Here is an 18565-nt window from a genome sequence, read left to right as displayed (position 1 = left end):
CGATTCGGGACCATATTGATCGGTGCCGTAAGTTTTGGGAGGAAACTCGCGCGGCCCTACTCAGATCAACAAATCAAAATAAGAAGACAGCCGACCGAGACCGGACTCCGGCGCCGGAGGTACCAACCTGGGCAGATGTTGTGGCTTTCCTCCAAGGACATCCTGCTCAAAAACGAACATAGGAAACTCGCCCCCCGCTTCCTGGAACCATCCAAGGTTGACAGGATTATCAATCCCACAGCGGTCCGCCTACTATTGCCAAGGTCCATGCGCATCCACCCAACTTTTCAAGGGTCTCAGATAAAGCCAGTTTCCGTCAGCCCCTTGTGTCCCCCACCTGGGACTCCCCCACCTGCCCGTATCATCGACAACCATCCGGCATACACCGTCCGAAGACTACTGGATGTACGCCGTAGGGGCAGGTGTCTCCAATACCTAGTGGACTGGGAAGGGTCCAGAAGAGCTTTCCTGGGTCCCCCGCTCCTTCAGTTTAGACCGTTCCCTCATCCAGGACTTTCATCGGGACAATTCAGACAGGCCTGGAGGATCGCACGGAGCCTCCCATTGTATGGCGGGGGATTACTGCCATGATCACTTCAAGTTCCTGGTTATCTTCCTCCGGAATTGGGCCTCAATCACGTCGTTTATTTCCCATTCATTCCCATTTTCCACTAAATACAAACACCTGCTTTCCATCAGCAAATGCAGTGTAAATATCCTGTGACCACAACTAGGAGCGGCCAGTTCGCTGGTCGACTCGTGTACGAGTAATCTCGTGCCATGGTTCTTAGGACGATCAGTTACAAATCCAGCATCTTTCCTGAATCCTCTACGAAAACCAAGACTCCAGGTAATGACTCCCTTGGCACCCATTCCACGCCCGTGTTCAGCACTTGGGTTCGTTCCACTGCCACATCCCTGTAACACTCTACCTATACCCATACTCCAGGGAATAAGTTCCTAAACTAATAATACGTGTTACTGAGAACGGAAAGTAACAGTGGACAATGTTTTGTACTTATTGCTGTACTTCAGAGCAGGGCGGGGAGGCGATGTCTCGGGTCATTGCTCAAGAGCGCAAAGCATTGAGCACTTTGCACGGTTTCTGTGGTGTAGTGGTTATCACGTTCGCTTTACACGCGAAAGGTCCCCAGTTCAATCCTGGGCAGAAACATTGTTTGGGCTTCAGTGCTTCAAATGAACTTGAGACTCAAATTTTCAGTTTGTGTTCAAGTTTACTGTCATGTGCATCCAGGTGTAAAAATAATGAACATTCTCTTTTCTTGCAGTAGCGCATTGTATTTCAAACCTGGCAAAGGTAAATTAAAGCAAGAAGAATTAATAGAAATTATATTTAATTTACAGGAGACCATAAAGGGATTTAAACCTAAGGAGGTTCGTGGATAACGTACACTGCGTAACGGGAGAATCAGCCTTCAACCCTATTGTCATGTATTGTCGCATGAGGATGCATTGTGGTTTCAACGAAGCTCACACCTCAAATGTTCCCATCCAGAGCAACATCAGAAATAACTTTGTGCTGAAAAATTTCAAACCTACTTTAAAATAGCAAATCGCTTTCGTTTTCCACACCCCTGTATTCCATTCCTTCCTCGTCTCACCATACAGACTCTCCGTTCATATTCTCCACCACAGTATTCTGGGTTCCACCTTTTCAGTCTGCCTCTCCCCATCTCTCTCTATTTCTTTATCTCACATGCATTCAATCTCTCTGCTTCTCTTTGTTTTCTCTGTCGCGAGCAGCACCACAGCAACCACACGTCAGACGCGCAAATATTTGTGCTCAGTACAGTTACAACTGTGGAAACAGTTGGTAACATCAACACCTAAAACTTTCAATCTGTGATCTTCCGGTGATATTGCAGCGCAGACAGAAGTCAAATATCTTACCATTGGTATCGCTCATTCCATTCCTGTTAAAGGTCCAAGGAGGAAGAATTGATCACAACTCTGACATCGCAGTTCTGCGGGAATGTCGAAAAGTATGGTAAAAATCTTCCTATATAATGACGGTAATGTAGAACAGGAAAACTGGGCACTTTTTAGTTTTGAGACGAGGTGATGGTGGGAGATCTCATATCGGTACAGAGTTGGGATCACGGTCCATTTCAATATATTGAAGTGGTTGTGATTCCATGTAAAATTAAAACGTGGGCGAAATATCCCGCGCCTGCATAAGGGTCAGTAACTGGCCGTGGAGGTTCATCCGTAAAGTCAACGTCAGGAATAAATACTTATCTCGGAAAACGCTCCGCCCCTGATTCAACGCGCAGCCCGTGTAGAGTTACTCCGAAATAACTCCCGATCTTTCTCCAGTAACACTCTTAACTTTATCACCTTATTAAAGTCTTACGGCCGGACATTCTGATCAAACCAGCCACAATTATATTGTTTAGCATTTCGACAACGTAATTGCCAGTGATGCTTTACTCCGGGATCCCCACGGTGGAAGTGAAATGTTTGAAATATATGCCACTGAAAAGTGATCAGTGAAAATGTATCCTGGGGTATCAGTGGAGTCCAGTTGGAAAATAACACCTCGCCTTTGGACGTTACGGAACAGATGGGTAGTATATTGACAGTCACACACAAGATGCTTGTGGAACACAGCAGGCCAGGGAGCATCTATAGGGAGAGGCACTGTCGGTGTTTCGGGCAGAGACCCTTCGTCAGGACTAACTGAAATGAAAGATACTGAGATTTGAAAGTAGTGGTGGGAGGTGGAAATGCGAAATGATAGGAGAAGACCGGAAGGGCTGGGATGAAGCTAAGAGCTGGAAAGGTGATTAGCAAAAGTGATACAGAGCTGAAGAAGGGAAGTGATCATGGGACGGGAGGCCTCATGAGTAAGAAAGTGGGGAGGAGCACCAGAGGCAGATGGAGAACAGGCAGAGTGATGGGTAGAGAGAAAAAAAAAAAACAACAGCAGTTAAATATGTCAAGGATGGAGTGATAATGAGGACATGGAGGCCACCTGCTGTACCAGCGAGTGAGGAATGGGCAATTGTTCACCAAGTTGTAGTTCCTAAGGTTTATAGGACTGAAATTTTAACTTTGGCCCACAGTATACCCTTACATCGACATTTTGGAGTGAATAAAACTAAACAGGATTATCAAAAAATGTTACTGGCCTAATTTGAGGACAGATGTTGTGACCTTTCGCAGAACCTGTCACACTTGTCAAATTGTGGGTAAACCTAATCAGGTCACCCCAGTGGCTCCACTGTAGTCTAAACCTGCATTCAGTGACTCCTCTTCAAAATTTATAGTGGATTGTGCTGGCCCTTTGCCAAAGACTAAAGCTGGCCATCAGTATCTGCTAACTATTATGTGTACTACATCCTGATTCCCAGAGGCAATACCTCTCAGAAATATTAAAGCTAAAACTGTGGCAAAGGCTGTTACCAAATTTTTTACTTTTTCTGGTTTGCCTAAAGAAATCCAGTCTGAACAAGGAAGTAATTTTACATCTGGATTATTCCAGCAGGGAGTTTATGAACAGGGAACTAAACAAATTACATCATCTGCATACCATCCAGAATCACAGGGGCTTTTGAAAGATTTCATTCTGCCCTCAAAACCATGATTAAGACATATTGTGTTGAAAATGGAAAAGACTGGAATGAAGGAATACATTTGCTTTTGTTTGTAGTAAGAGAGTCAGTACAGGAATCACCGGGATTTACTCCATTTGAGCTTGTATTTGGTTGTAGAGTGAGGGAACCTTTGACCTTGTTAAAGAACATAGGATTAATGGGGATGTACATGTTAAGTTGTTAGACTATGTTTTGAAGATCAAAGATAAACTACTCCACACCTGAGGTCTAGCGAGACAAAACTTAGATTTCTCAGAACAAAGTGAAGTGTTGGTTTGATAGGAGGGCTTGGGAAAGAAAATTCCACGTGGGGGATAAGGCGCTTACCTTATGTTGAAGAATGTTGACAAATCCACCTCAGGCGAATCTCAATAGACCGTATGAAATGGTCTCTCAAATTAATGATCTGAATTGTGTTATTAAAACACCCGACCAATGTAAACCAGCACAGGTTGTACACATAAATATGATAGTCTTATTTTGACAAGCAGGCACCATCGGTGAGTGTTGTTGTCAAAACATATGAATCTGGTAACCCTGAGAATGAAACAATTGACTCGTCTGAGAATTTTCACAAGCCAAACATGGTCCCAGTTAGGCTAATGAACTCGGTTGTTCCAGAAAACATTGATAACAGGTTGGCACACCTGCAGCCAAAGCAACAACAATAGCTGAAGAAATTAATTCTGGAGTTTAAAAATGTATTTCCCATTGTTCCCAAGCAACCCACAGTCGCAGTACATAACGTAGATAATGGTCAAGCCAAACCGCTTAAACAACACCCATATTGCATGAATGCAGAAAAGTGTAAATTGCCTGAGCAGGGAATTGAATATATACTGGAAAATGGTATTATTAGTCCTTTAGCAGCAGATTGCTCACCCTGTGTTATTGTGCTCAAACCTGATCATAGTGTTAGATTTTGCACTGATTATAGGAAGGTAAATGCAGTAACAAAAGCAGATGCCCATCCTGTCCCTAGGGAGGATGATTGCACCGAAAAGGTTGGAAAAGCTAAATTTCTTACAAAGATTGATCTGTTGAAAAGGTATTGGTGTGTTCCATTGATGGACAGAGGTAGAGAAATTTCTGCATTTGTGACACCATCTGGTTTGTGTGAATACAATGTTTTACCTTTTGGAAGGAAAAATGCTCCAGGAACATTCCAGAGAATGAATGATCCTGTAATTCGAGGATTAGAACACACAGATGCCCATATTGATGACTTAGTTACAGGGAGTGCCACTCGGGAAGAGCATATCTCTGCAGTAGAAAAGCTGTTTGACAGGCTTTCCTAGGACAACCTAAGAGTGAATATGGCCATGCCACTGTGACCTGTCTTGACTATGTTGTAGGTCTAAGCAAGTTGGCTCCTGTTCGGTCAAAAGTCCAGGCAATTTCACAAGTTCCTATTCTGTCTGTTGAGAAGGTTCCTACAAGGTTTCTGGGAATGAATGGATATTATCGTAAGTTCTGTAAGAACTTTGCTGCTGTCGCTCTTCCTCTGACTAATCTCCTGAAGAAGGTTGAAAAGTTTGTTTGGACCGACCCTTGTCAGAAGGCATTTGATCGATTGAAAGTTATTATTTGAATTTAGGCCAATCAATGTAGTGTTGTCATCACATTTAATTAGCAGATTGGAGCTGTAGGTGACAGCACAAGTCATGGGTGCACAGAAAGTAAAGGACAGGACCAAAGAGACAACCCTGTGGGTTATGCGTCCTGAGGGTCAGGGAGACAGAGGAGATGGAGCCCACTCTTACCACCTGACGGCGATCTGACAGGAAGTCCAGGATCCAGCTACACAAGGCAGGGTGAAGGCCGAGGTCTCTGAGCTTCTTGTCGATACTTCACGCATTCGTATGGCTACTGCTCTGCCCAAGACTGCAAGGAACTGCAGAGAACTTTGGAGCGCAGTGAACATCAGAGAAACAAGCCTCCACTCCATGGACTCTTCCTACATTCCCTTGCCTCGGGAAAGCAGGCCATGTACTCAAAGAACCTCATAACCTGGACATTCTTGCTGCAATCTTGCTCCCACATTGGTGGAGAGATACAAAAGCCTTAAAGTGCGTAACACCAGGCTGAAGGATGGCTTCCTGTCTGTGGTTATAAGCCAAATGAATGGCAAAATGGACTCGACCTCACAATGTAACTCGACGTGACCATGCACCATATGTCTATCTGCACTACACTTTCTCTGCAGCCATAATGCTTTGTTACAGTTACTGTTTTGTCATATATCAGCTCAATGTACTGTTGCAATGTATCGATCTGTGTGGATGGTACATCAGGCAAGATTTTCACTGTAGCTCAGTACTTGATAAGAATATACAAATTCCCCGTTTTAATTGTGTGGAAATATTAGATAGACTGAGCTTCTGCTCTGGAACTACAGAAGGAAACTGAACTGTTGTCATATCTGAGGAATGCAAATAAATAGAAAAAACTTCAATCTCGCATTACGACCTGCGGTAACTGGGATCAGGTGACTGGTGGTGGGTCTCCCATATGAATATCAGAATCAGGTTTAATAGCACCGGCATATGTCATGAAATGCGTTGTCTCTGCGGCAGCAGTAGAACCTAATTCATAACCATAGATTTTAACAATTGTGATTTAATATAAGAATATAATTATTACATAGTTAAATTATATAAATAGTACAAAATGAAAAAAGGAGCGGTTTGTAGGAGCGGTGCTTGTGGTCCTTCATAATGCTGGTTCCTTTGTGGATGCAGCGTGTAGTATAAATGTCCGTAATGGCGGGAAGAGAGACCCCGATAATCTTCGCAGCTGATCTCATTATCCGCTGCAGGGCCTTGCAATCATTATTGGTTCAGTTTCCGAACCAGGTCGTGATGCAGCTGCTCAGGATGCTCTCAATACAACCCCTGTAGAATGTGATGAGGATGGGGGTGTGGGAAATGGACTTTCCTCAGCCTTCTCAGAAAGTAGAGACGCTGCTGGGCTTTCTTTGCTATGGAGCTGTTGTATGTAAATAATGATACGTGAAGGAGTGCCTACAGAAACTCTCCAGTTACCACTTTCAGGACCATGGGGTGTAGTCCAACTGGTCCCGATGACATCTAACTTCAGACCTTTCAGCTTCACGGGCACCTTCTCCAGGTGATAACATCCACTCTCACTGATGCCCTCTGACATGTGTTTCTCGGTGCCTGCCATTATGCTGGAGTCTTCCACAGAGCAGCCTGGCGCAAAATATTCATTCAGTTCGTCCCTTTTCTTTTCCCCCCATTACTGCTTCTTCCGCGTCATTTTCCAGCTTTCTGATACCCACACTCGCATCCCTTTTAATATTCATATGGCTGAACAGCGGTATTTTCTCCAGTATTGGCCAGTTTTGAAAGCGTCCCAAACCTCCGGCTTCCCTCTAATGCTTGCTACATTATAAACCCTCACTTTTGGCTTTATGCTGTCTTTACTTTCTGGTATCAGCCATGGTTGCCTCATCCGCCCTTTCCAATATTTATTCTGATTTAGGATGCACCTTTCCCATTAACCCGTAAAACACCAACCATTGTGGATTTTCTCTCAGCCATGCTAGTGCCCCTTTCCAATCCACCTGGCCCGCTCCAGACTTGGGTCGCCGTTCTTTTCTGCCAGTAACAGGGTCGAGGACTATCATCGTCCCTGTTTTTATTTCTGCGAGTGACGGGTTCGAAGACAGTTCTGGTCCCTGAGTTCTTTATTCTGCGAGTGTGTCTGACCATAAGACCCTGGGGCACAATCAGACCGCCAAGCGATTGAAATCCCGCCAGGCCCGTTGGCCATTGTTTTTTGGACGGTTCAAGTTTACCCTCATGTACCTTCCAGGATCCAAGGACGGGAAGTCGGTCGCGCTTTCCCGCCAGCATGACTCCACGGATATCACCTCCATTCCCGAGACGATCCTCCCACCATCCTGAGTGTGGCCACCCTCACTTGGGAGATCCAGGCTAAGGTAAAGGAAGCCCAGCGGGACGAATCCGCCCCTGGCAATGGACCCGGCGATCGCCCGTACGTGCCTGTCTCCGTCAGGTCTCAGGTTCTCCAATGGGGTCACTCATCCCGGTTCACCTGCCACCCCGGGAGTGATCGGACCCTGGTAACGGACCCGGCGATCGCCTGTAGGTGCCTGTCTCCGTCAGGTCTCAGGTTCTCCAATGCGGGCACACATCCCGGTTCACCTGCCACCCTGGGAGTAATCGGACCCTGGTAACGGACCCGGCGATCGCCTGTACGTGCCCGTCTCCGTCAGGTCTCAGGTTCTCCAATGGGGGCACACATCCCGGTTCACCTGACACCCCGGGAGTGATCGGACCCTGGTAACGGACCCGGCGATCGCCTGTACGTGCCCGTCTCCGTCAGGCCTCAGGTTCACCAATGGGGTCACACATCCCGGTTCACCTGCCACCCCGGGAGTGATCGGACCCTGGCTCTCCTGAGGAAGCACTTTTGGTGTCCGTCCACGGAGGGGAACACCCGTTCTTATGTCTCGGCTTGTTCCGTCTGTGCCCAGGGAAAGTACTCTCATCGACCACCTGCGGGTCTTCTTCGTCCTCTAACTGTACCTGGTGTCCCTACTCACACATCGCCCCAGACCTCGTCACTGGTCTACCCCTTCCCGCGGAACCACCAGTGTCCACACCGTGGTAGACCGATTTTCTAAGGCGGTGTACATTGTGGCCCTCCCTAAACTCACTTCCCCTCAAGAAACCGCAGGTCTTCTCATCCGCCAGGTATTCCGCCTCCATGGAATCCCCGCGGATATCGTCTCCGATCTAGATCCCCAGTTCGCCTCACAGGTATGGAGAGCCTTCTGTCAGGCCTCAGGTGCATCAGCCAGCCTGTCATCCGGCTTTCACCCCCAGTCGAACGGGCAGACGGAACGGGTCAACCAAGACCTGGAGCGACCACCTCCCGTGGGTTGAGTACGCCCCCAACTCTCTGGTGAACTCTGCCATTGTGCGCTCTCCGTTCGAGTGCTCCCTTGGGTACCAAGCCCCGATGTTCCCCGCGCAAGAAGGAGAGACTGCGGTACCGTCGATTCGGGACCATATTGATCGGTGCCGTAAGTTTTGGGAGGAAACTCGCGCGGCCCTACTCAGATCAACAAATCGAAATAAGAAGACAGCCGACCGAGACCGGACTCCGGCACCGGAGGTACCAACCTGGGCAGACGTTGTGGCTTTCCTCCAAGGACATCCCGCTCAAAAACGAACATAGGAAACTCGCCCACCGCTTCCTGGGACCATCCAAGGTTGACAGGATTATCAATCCCACAGCGGTCCGCCTACTATTGCCAAGGTCCATGCGCATCCACCCAACTTTTCAAGTGTCTCAGATAAAGCCAGTTTCCGTCAGCCCCTTGTGTCCCCCACCTGGGACTCCCCCACCTGCCCGTATCATCGACATACATCCGGCATACATCGTCCGAAGACTACTGGATGTACGCCGTAGGGGCAGGTGTCTCCAATACCTAGTGGACTGGGAAGGGTCCAGAAGAGCTTTCCTGGGTCCCCCGCTCCTTCAGTTTAGACCGTTCCCTCATCCAGGACTTTCATCGGGACAATTCAGACAGGCCTGGAGGTTCGCACGGAGCCTCCCATTGTGTGGCGGGGGATTACTGCCATGATCCCTTCTAGTTCCTGGTTATCTTCCTCCGGAATTGGGCCTCAATCACGTCGTTTATTTCCCATTCATTCCCATTTTCCACTAAATACAAACACCTGCTTTCCATCAGCAAATGCAGTGTAAATATCCTGTGACCACAACTAGGAGCGGCCAGTTCGCTGGTCGACTCGTGTACGAGTAATCTCGTGCCATGGTTCTTAGGACGATCAGTTACAAATCCAGCATCTTTCCTGAATCCTCTACGAAAACCAAGACTCCAGGTAATGACTCCCTTGGCACCCATTCCACGCCCGTGTTCAGCACTTGGGTTCGTTCCACTGCCACATCCCTGTAACACTCTACCTATACCCATACTCCAGGGAATAAGTTCCTAAACTAATAATACGTGTTACTGAGAACGGAAAGTAACAGTGGACAATGTTTTGTACTTATTGCTGTACTTCAGAGCAGGGCGGGGAGGCGATGTCTCGGGTCATTGCTCAAGAGCGCAAAGCATTGAGCACTTTGCACGGTTTCTGTGGTGTAGTGGTTATCACGTTCGCTTTACACGCGAAAGGTCCCCAGTTCAATCCTGGGCAGAAACATTGTTTGGGCTTCAGTGCTTCAAATGAACTTGAGACTCAAATTTTCAGTTTGTGTTCAAGTTTACTGTCATGTGCATCCAGGTGTAAAAATAATGAACATTCTCTTTTCTTGCAGTAGCGCATTGTATTTCAAACCTGGCAAAGGTAAATTAAAGCAAGAAGAATTAATAGAAATTATATTTAATTTACAGGAGACCATAAAGGGATTTAAACCTAAGGAGGTTCGTGGATAACGTACACTGCGTAACGGGAGAATCAGCCTTCAACCCTATTGTCATGTATTGTCGCATGAGGATGCATTGTGGTTTCAACGAAGCTCACACCTCAAATGTTCCCATCCAGAGCAACATCAGAAATAACTTTGTGCTGAAAAATTTCAAACCTACTTTAAAATAGCAAATCGCTTTCGTTTTCCACACCCCTGTATTCCATTCCTTCCTCGTCTCACCATACAGACTCTCCGTTCATATTCTCCACCACAGTATTCTGGGTTCCACCTTTTCAGTCTGCCTCTCCCCATCTCTCTCTATTTCTTTATCTCACATGCATTCAATCTCTCTGCTTCTCTTTGTTTTCTCTGTCGCGAGCAGCACCACAGCAACCACACGTCAGACGCGCAAATATTTGTGCTCAGTACAGTTACAACTGTGGAAACAGTTGGTAACATCAACACCTAAAACTTTCAATCTGTGATCTTCCGGTGATATTGCAGCGCAGACAGAAGTCAAATATCTTACCATTGGTATCGCTCATTCCATTCCTGTTAAAGGTCCAAGGAGGAAGAATTGATCACAACTCTGACATCGCAGTTCTGCGGGAATGTCGAAAAGTATGGTAAAAATCTTCCTATATAATGACGGTAATGTAGAACAGGAAAACTGGGCACTTTTTAGTTTTGAGACGAGGTGATGGTGGGAGATCTCATATCGGTACAGAGTTGGGATCACGGTCCATTTCAATATATTGAAGTGGTTGTGATTCCATGTAAAATTAAAACGTGGGCGAAATATCCCGCGCCTGCATAAGGGTCAGTAACTGGCCGTGGAGGTTCATCCGTAACGTCAACGTCAGGAATAAATACTTATCTCGGAAAACGCTCCGCCCCTGATTCAACGCGCAGCCCGTGTAGAGTTACTCCGAAATAACTCCCGATCTTTCTCCAGTAACACTCTTAACTTTATCACCTTATTAAAGTCTTACAGCCGGACATTCTGATCAAACCAGCCACAATTATATTGTTTAGCCTTTCGACAACGTAATTGCCAGTGATGCTTTACTCCGGGATCCCCACGGTGGAAGTGAAATGTTTGAAATATATGCCACTGAAAAGTGATCAGTGAAAATGTATCCTGGGGTATCAGTGGAGTCCAGTTGGAAAATAACACCTCGCCTTTGGACGTTACGGAACAGATGGGTAGTATATTGACAGTCACACACAAGATGCTTGTGGAACACAGCAGGCCAGGGAGCATCTATAGGGAGAGGCACTGTCGGTGTTTCGGGCAGAGACCCTTCGTCAGGACTAACTGAAATGAAAGATACTGAGATTTGAAAGTAGTGGTGGGAGGTGGAAATGCGAAATGATAGGAGAAGACCGAAAGGGCTGGGATGAAGCTAAGAGCTGGAAAGGTGATTAGCAAAAGTGATACAGAGCTGAAGAAGGGAAGTGATCATGGGACGGGAGGCCTCATGGGTAAGAAAGTGGGGAGGAGCACCAGAGGCAGATGGAGAACAGGCAGAGTGATGGGTAGAGAGAAAAAAAAAACAACAGCAGTTAAATATGTCAAGGATGGAGTGATAATGAGGACATGGAGGCCACCTGCTGTACCAGCGAGTGAGGAATGGGCAATTGTTCACCAAGTTGTAGTTCCTAAGGTTTATAGGACTGAAATTTTAACTTTGGCCCACAGTATACCCTTACATCGACATTTTGGAGTGAATAAAACTAAACAGGATTATCAAAAAATGTTACTGGCCTAATTTGAGGACAGATGTTGTGACCTTTCGCAGAACCTGTCACACTTGTCAAATTGTGGGTAAACCTAATCAGGTCACCCCAGTGGCTCCACTGTAGTCTAAACCTGCATTCAGTGACTCCTCTTCAAAATTTATAGTGGATTGTGCTGGCCCTTTGCCAAAGACTAAAGCTGGCCATCAGTATCTGCTAACTATTATGTGTACTACATCCTGATTCCCAGAGGCAATACCTCTCAGAAATATTAAAGCTAAAACTGTGGCAAAGGCTGTTACCAAATTTTTTACTTTTTCTGGTTTGCCTAAAGAAATCCAGTCTGAACAAGGAAGTAATTTTACATCTGGATTATTCCAGCAGGGAGTTTATGAACAGGGAACTAAACAAATTACATCATCTGCATACCATCCAGAATCACAAGGGGCTTTTGAAAGATTTCATTCTGCCCTCAAAACCATGATTAAGACATATTGTGTTGAAAATGGAAAAGACTGGAATGAAGGAATACATTTGCTTTTGTTTGCAGTAAGAGAGTCAGTACAGGAATCACCGGGATTTACTCCATTTGAGCTTGTATTTGGTTGTAGAGTGAGGGAACCTTTGACCTTGTTAAAGAACATAGGATTAATGGGGATGTACATGTTAAGTTGTTAGACTATGTTTTGAAGATCAAAGATAAACTACTCCACACCTGAGGTCTAGCGAGACAAAACTTAGATTTCTCAGAACAAAGTGAAGTGTTGGTTTGATAGGAGGGCTTGGGAAAGAAAATTCCAGGTGGGGGATAAGGCGCTTACCTTATGTTGAAGAATGTTGACAAATCCACCTCAGGCGAATCTCAATAGACCGTATGAAATGGTCTCTCAAATTAATGATCTGAATTGTGTTATTAAAACACCCGACCAATGTAAACCAGCACAGGTTGTACACATAAATATGATACAGTCTTATTTTGACAAGCAGGCACCATCGGTGAGTGTTGTTGTCAAAACATATGAATCTGGTAACCCTGAGAATGAAACAATTGACTCGTCTGAGAATTTTCACAAGCCAAACATGGTCCCAGTTAGGCTAATGAACTCGGTTGTTCCAGAAAACATTGATAACAGGTTGGCACACCTGCAGCCAAAGCAACAACAATAGCTGAAGAAATTAATTCTGGAGTTTAAAAATGTATTTCCCATTGTTCCCAAGCAACCCACAGTCGCAGTACATAACGTAGATAATGGTCAAGCCAAACCGCTTAAACAACACCCATATTGCATGAATGCAGAAAAGTGTAAATTGCCTGAGCAGGGAATTGAATATATACTGGAAAATGGTATTATTAGTCCTTTAGCAGCAGATTGCTCACCCTGTGTTATTGTGCTCAAACCTGATCATAGTGTTAGATTTTGCACTGATTATAGGAAGGTAAATGCAGTAACAAAAGCAGATGCCCATCCTGTCCCTAGGGAGGATGATTGCACCGAAAAGGTTGGAAAAGCTAAATTTCTTACAAAGATTGATCTGTTGAAAAGGTATTGGTGTGTTCCATTGATGGACAGAGGTAGAGAAATTTCTGCATTTGTGACACCATCTGGGTTGTATGAATACAATGTTTTACCTTTTGGAAGGAAAAATGCTCCAGGAACATTCCAGAGAATGAATGATCCTGTAATTCGAGGATTAGAACACACAGATGCCTATATTGATGACTTAGTTACAGGGAGTGCCACTTGGGAAGAACATATCTCTGCAGTAGAAAAGCTGTTTGACAGGCTTTCCTAGGACAACCTTACAGTTAACTTGGCTAAGAGTGAATATGGCCATGCCACTGTGACCTGTCTTGACTATGTTGTAGGTCTAAGCAAGTTGGCTCCTGTTCGGTCAAAAGTCCAGGCAATTTCACAAGTTCCTATTCTGTCTGTTGAGAAGGTTCCTACAAGGTTTCTGGGAATGAATGGATATTATCGTAAGTTCTGTAAGAACTTTGCTGCTGTCGCTCTTCCTCTGACTAATCTCCTGAAGAAGGTTGAAAAGTTTGTTTGGACCGAGCCTTGTCAGGAGGCATTTGATCGATTGAAAGTTATTATTTGAATTTAGGCCAATCAATGTAGTGTTGTCATCACATTTAATTAGCAGATTGGAGCTGTAGGTGACAGCACAAGTCATGGGTGCACAGAAAGTAAAGGACAGGACCAAAGAGACAACCCTGTGGGTTATGCGTCCTGAGGGTCAGGGAGACAGAGGAGATGGAGCCCACTCTTACCACCTGACGGCGATCTGACAGGAAGTCCAGGATCCAGCTACACAAGGCAGGGTGAAGGCCGAGGTCTCTGAGCTTCTTGTCGATACTTCACGCATTCGTATGGCTACTACTCTGCCCAAGACTGCAAGGAACTGCAGAGAACTTTGGAGCGCAGTGAACATCAGAGAAACAAGCCTCCACTCCATGGACTCTTCCTACATTCCCTTGCCTCGGGAAAGCAGGCCATGTACTCAAAGAACCTCATAACCTGGACATTCTTGCTGCAATCTTGCTCCCACATTGGTGGAGAGATACAAAAGCCTTAAAGTGCGTAACACCAGGCTGAAGGATGGCTTCCTGTCTGTGGTTATAAGCCAAATGAATGGCAAAATGGACTCGACCTCACAATGTAACTCGACGTGACCATGCACCATATGTCTATCTGCACTACACTTTCTCTGCAGCCATAATGCTTTGTTACAGTTACTGTTTTGTCATATATCAGCTCAATGTACTGTTGCAATGTATCGATCTGTGTGGATGGTACATCAGGCAAGATTTTCACTGTAGCTCAGTACTTGATAAGAATATACAAATTCCCCGTTTTAATTGTGTGGAAATATTAGATAGACTGAGCTTCTGCTCTGGAACTACAGAAGGAAACTGAACTGTTGTCATATCTGAGGAATGCAAATAAATAGAAAAAACTTCAATCTCGCATTACGACCTGCGGTAACTGGGATCAGGTGACTGGTGGTGGGTCTCCCATATGAATATCAGAATCAGGTTTAATAGCACCGGCATATGTCATGAAATGCGTTGTCTCTGCGGCAGCAGTAGAACCTAATTCATAACCATAGATTTTAACAATTGTGATTTAATATAAGAATATAATTATTACATAGTTAAATTATATAAATAGTACAAAATGAAAAAAGATGTAATAAACTATTTTAGTTGTGTCGACTATTTGACTGACTGGGTTGTTGCTTTGGAAGTAGTGGAGAGAAGCTTAACTGAACTGTACACATTTATGAGAAGCGCAGATAAATACAAAAGGCTAAATTCTCACATAAATGGGTCAGACACCCAGAAACATCGGCAGCACTTCAGCAGATAAAAACAGTGGAATGAAACATGCTGAAAATATTGCAGAAAGGCATATTGTCTACCACAATGAGAGGACGTGACAGATCCGGATCTCACTGCCTTGTCTGAACGGGCGAAAGATGAAGCTACACGGACACGTAGAGCAGTGACCCGCAGATGCTGCAGATCTACGGAACAACGTGAACAGGAGGCGGGATCACGTGACGGTGGAGGCGGTGACTCCAATTACCCACCACTCTGTGGAAAGAAGCAAACTTGCCGCTCACAACTGCTTCCAACTTAAATGTATTAGACATTTCAACCCCCAGGAAAAGTATATCGTCTGTCTACGCTATCTATTCCTCTCGTAATCTTATAAACGTCCATCCAGTCTCACCCCAGCCTGCGCCGCGCTGGAGAAAACAACACAAGTTTGTCCTGCCTCTCGTTATAGCTCATGCCCTCTAATCCAGGCAGGGTCCTGGTAAACCTCTTCTGCACCCTGTCCAAAGCCCCGACATCCTTCCGAGAATGGGGGCGACCAGAACTGTATGAAACACTCCAGATGTGGTCTAACTAGTTTTATAAAACTGTGTTACGAACTGAGTCGTTTTAGAAACGAACCAGCAGCAACAGAGTTCACACTGGAGTCTGGTTTTGATGTCAAAACAACTCTTAGTGTCTACTTATAACATAGTAAGTTAACGAAATAAAGGAAAGTATTATGTGTATATATGTGTAAATATAACCCCCAGATTATCGAGCCTGAGGGAACAAAGCTTAGAGTCTTGAGATGGTAAAGTAGGAAAGTTCAGTAATCCACGGAATAAATGATGGGAGAGATATTTGTAATCCAGGGTGAAGCGTAGAGAAACGGCCGTTACTTCAAAATAACCGTCGACGAAGTTCTTACCCCGCTGAATCCGTCCACATACGAGTTAATGAAAGTGACCTGTCACAGGAACACCGTCTTCCCGGGGTTACCACACAACATACCCAGGCAAGGGTTAACACAAGATATTTCACAATCCACTCCTATGGATTATACGAAGTGACAGCCACAGACGTTCTTTGTGTTTCCGTATACCGATGATCAACCCACTCTTGTCGGCGCAGGAGAGTTCCAAGCCTCAGCTGCGACTAACTGAAGCGATCAGCTTTTCCAGTCTCTCTCTCTCTCTCTCTCTCTCTCTCTCTCTCTCTCTCTCTCTCTCTCTCTCTCTCTCTCTCTCTCTCTCTCTCTCTCCCTCCCTCTCTCCCTCTCTCCCTCCCTCCCTCCCTCCCCCCCTCCGACTGCCTGTCTGCAGATCTCTCTCTCTCTCTGATGGTTCAGTCCACGGTCAGCGCTGTCAGCCTGTGACTGACGTCATAGCCCCGCCTCCTCACGCCGGCGCTCTTAAAGAAACAGTCACAGTACGACCGCAGGCTCGTAACAGCCGCAACACAACTTTCCGACTTTTGAACTCAATTTTTCAACTGATAAAGACAACCACGCCATTTACCTTCTTAACCACCCGATCAATCTGTGAAGTCTCTTTCAGGGAGCGTTGCACGGAGTCTAAGATCCCACTGATCATCGACACTGTTCAGGGTTTTGCATTTAACAGTGTACTGTCGCATACATTCGACCTACCGAGCTGCCAAGATGATCATCACTAATCAAATCTCACTGAGATTTCTCAGGTCCTGTTGAATTTATTACCAAGTGCACAAATACGGGAAGGTACAGGTACAGAGAAACACTGACTTACGGCAGCATCACAGGCAAGTACATTCAGATAACACACGGAACACAAATTATACGATTCTCTGTCAGTAACAATCTAAATATGTTTTATGTCATCAACAATATATAAAATACATTGCGTCATGATCAATATTAAAATATGCATTTTGTGTCAAAAACAGACTTGGAAATGTTGAATTTGGTCCCTATCTCCATTCCTCCTGTAATCCACAACCAGCTCCTGTGTTTTTGTCACAATGAGGGAGAGGTTGTTTTCTTGACACCACTGTGTCGGGGTGATGACTTCTTCTCTGTCGGCTGCCTCGTTATTATTTGGGATTCGTTCGTGTACTGCCGTCAGCAAATTTAATTAGCAGATTGGAACCCGCCACTGCAGCCCCAGAGTGCTCTATGTACTGATTGCAAAGCTACGAAATTGCATGTGAATGGCCTCCCCTCCCCCAACTCCACTCTTTCTGCGTCACCAGCAGACTGAGTCATCTCACATCTCGCTGCCTCCGCCAGGACGTTAACCTGTGAACAACTGTGGTCAGGGACTGATCTCTGGGGAACTCCAAACGCTACCTCCTTCCAGTCTGAAAACGACCCACTCATCCAGCCACACACTACCGGCAATTTATCGATCTCCAACGAAAAAGCCTAATCACCTACTCCCGATGTTCAATACCATTGCTGACTCTGAGTTTACCACCGTCAAATGCCGGGAGGGACATAATAATCAGAAAGTCTCTAGTCACAGCCGTGTAAATACAATGTGATCTCAGTGGGTGTGTGGCGCATGCTCAGAATGCGAAGGAGACAGACAAACTGAGGCAAGTCACAGACCGATGAAGGGGAGGAATGATTCATTTTGATACAGAGCGGGAGGCAGAGAGTTTGATATTGTGCCTGATGCCGGAACTGTGGCCATTTAAAAGACGAAATCTTGTTGCTCTAAATTACTTTGAGATGTGACAGTGTTTTAATCAGAAGACACCATGGAGATTAAAATTATTTCAGTTGAAATGTTGTCCTTCACCCTCTGATGTGCTTTGTAAGCTTTTAACAGTGTAGAAAAGGCAAAGGATTTGTCTATGGGAATCACAAACACAACAACACGTTAGTTCCGCTGTATCTGTCAGTTCACCAGCGCTTGAAAGCCGCCGATTCTTGAATGTGCAGGCGGAGATGCTGGAGAAGACAGCGCCCCACTCGCGACAAGGAGAGCCCGAACATGTGTCCATGCCCGTGATCTGATTGGATACATCGCCATGACGTTATAGCAGTGTGACGTCATTCACTGGCTCTCATTTTGGAAGGGATTCAGTCGGGCATCGCAGATACACTAACAGCTTCGCTCTGGGAAGCGGCCGTTCACCTGCTCCGTGTGTGCGAAGAGACTCATTCAGTTAACCCACCTTGTGATGCTCCGGTGAGTTCACAATAAATAGAGGCCACATTTCTGTCCGGAGTGAGCAAAGAGTTTTACTCAATCATCCCAGCTGCTGCAATACCAGCAACTTCACACCAGGGTGGAAGTTCAAATCAGCTCCGTGTTAAATGTTTAACCATCACGGTGACTGAAGGCAGCTGCAGGTTTATGAGGGACTGTTACTGTCAGATTCTGCAGTTCTTGCGGCTGCTCATCGCACCCAGGACTGAAACCTGGTCACTGAGCATTGGAGGAGTCTGTTCTGCTGATGTTAGCCT

At 45.6% G+C, this 18565-nt stretch overlaps 2 non-coding genes across 2 annotated transcripts; both read left to right on the top strand.

Moving 5' to 3' along the window:
• The first annotated feature begins 1101 nt into the window (after positions 1 to 1101).
• On the top strand, positions 1102 to 1174 carry trnav-uac (transfer RNA valine (anticodon UAC)). The gene has a single exon. It is a non-coding gene; the product is annotated as a tRNA-Val (tRNA).
• An 8591-nt stretch (positions 1175 to 9765) lies between these two features.
• trnav-uac (transfer RNA valine (anticodon UAC)) lies at positions 9766 to 9838 on the top strand. The gene has a single exon. It is a non-coding gene; the product is annotated as a tRNA-Val (tRNA).
• Positions 9839 to 18565: the final 8727 nt, after the last annotated feature.

The sequence above is a fragment of the Hypanus sabinus genome, unplaced genomic scaffold (assembly GCF_030144855.1).
Source record: "Hypanus sabinus isolate sHypSab1 unplaced genomic scaffold, sHypSab1.hap1 scaffold_262, whole genome shotgun sequence".
NCBI classification, from domain to species: domain Eukaryota; kingdom Metazoa; phylum Chordata; class Chondrichthyes; order Myliobatiformes; family Dasyatidae; genus Hypanus; species Hypanus sabinus.
Note: the sequence above shows the minus strand (reverse complement) of the source record. Positions and strands in the feature narration are given on the sequence as shown.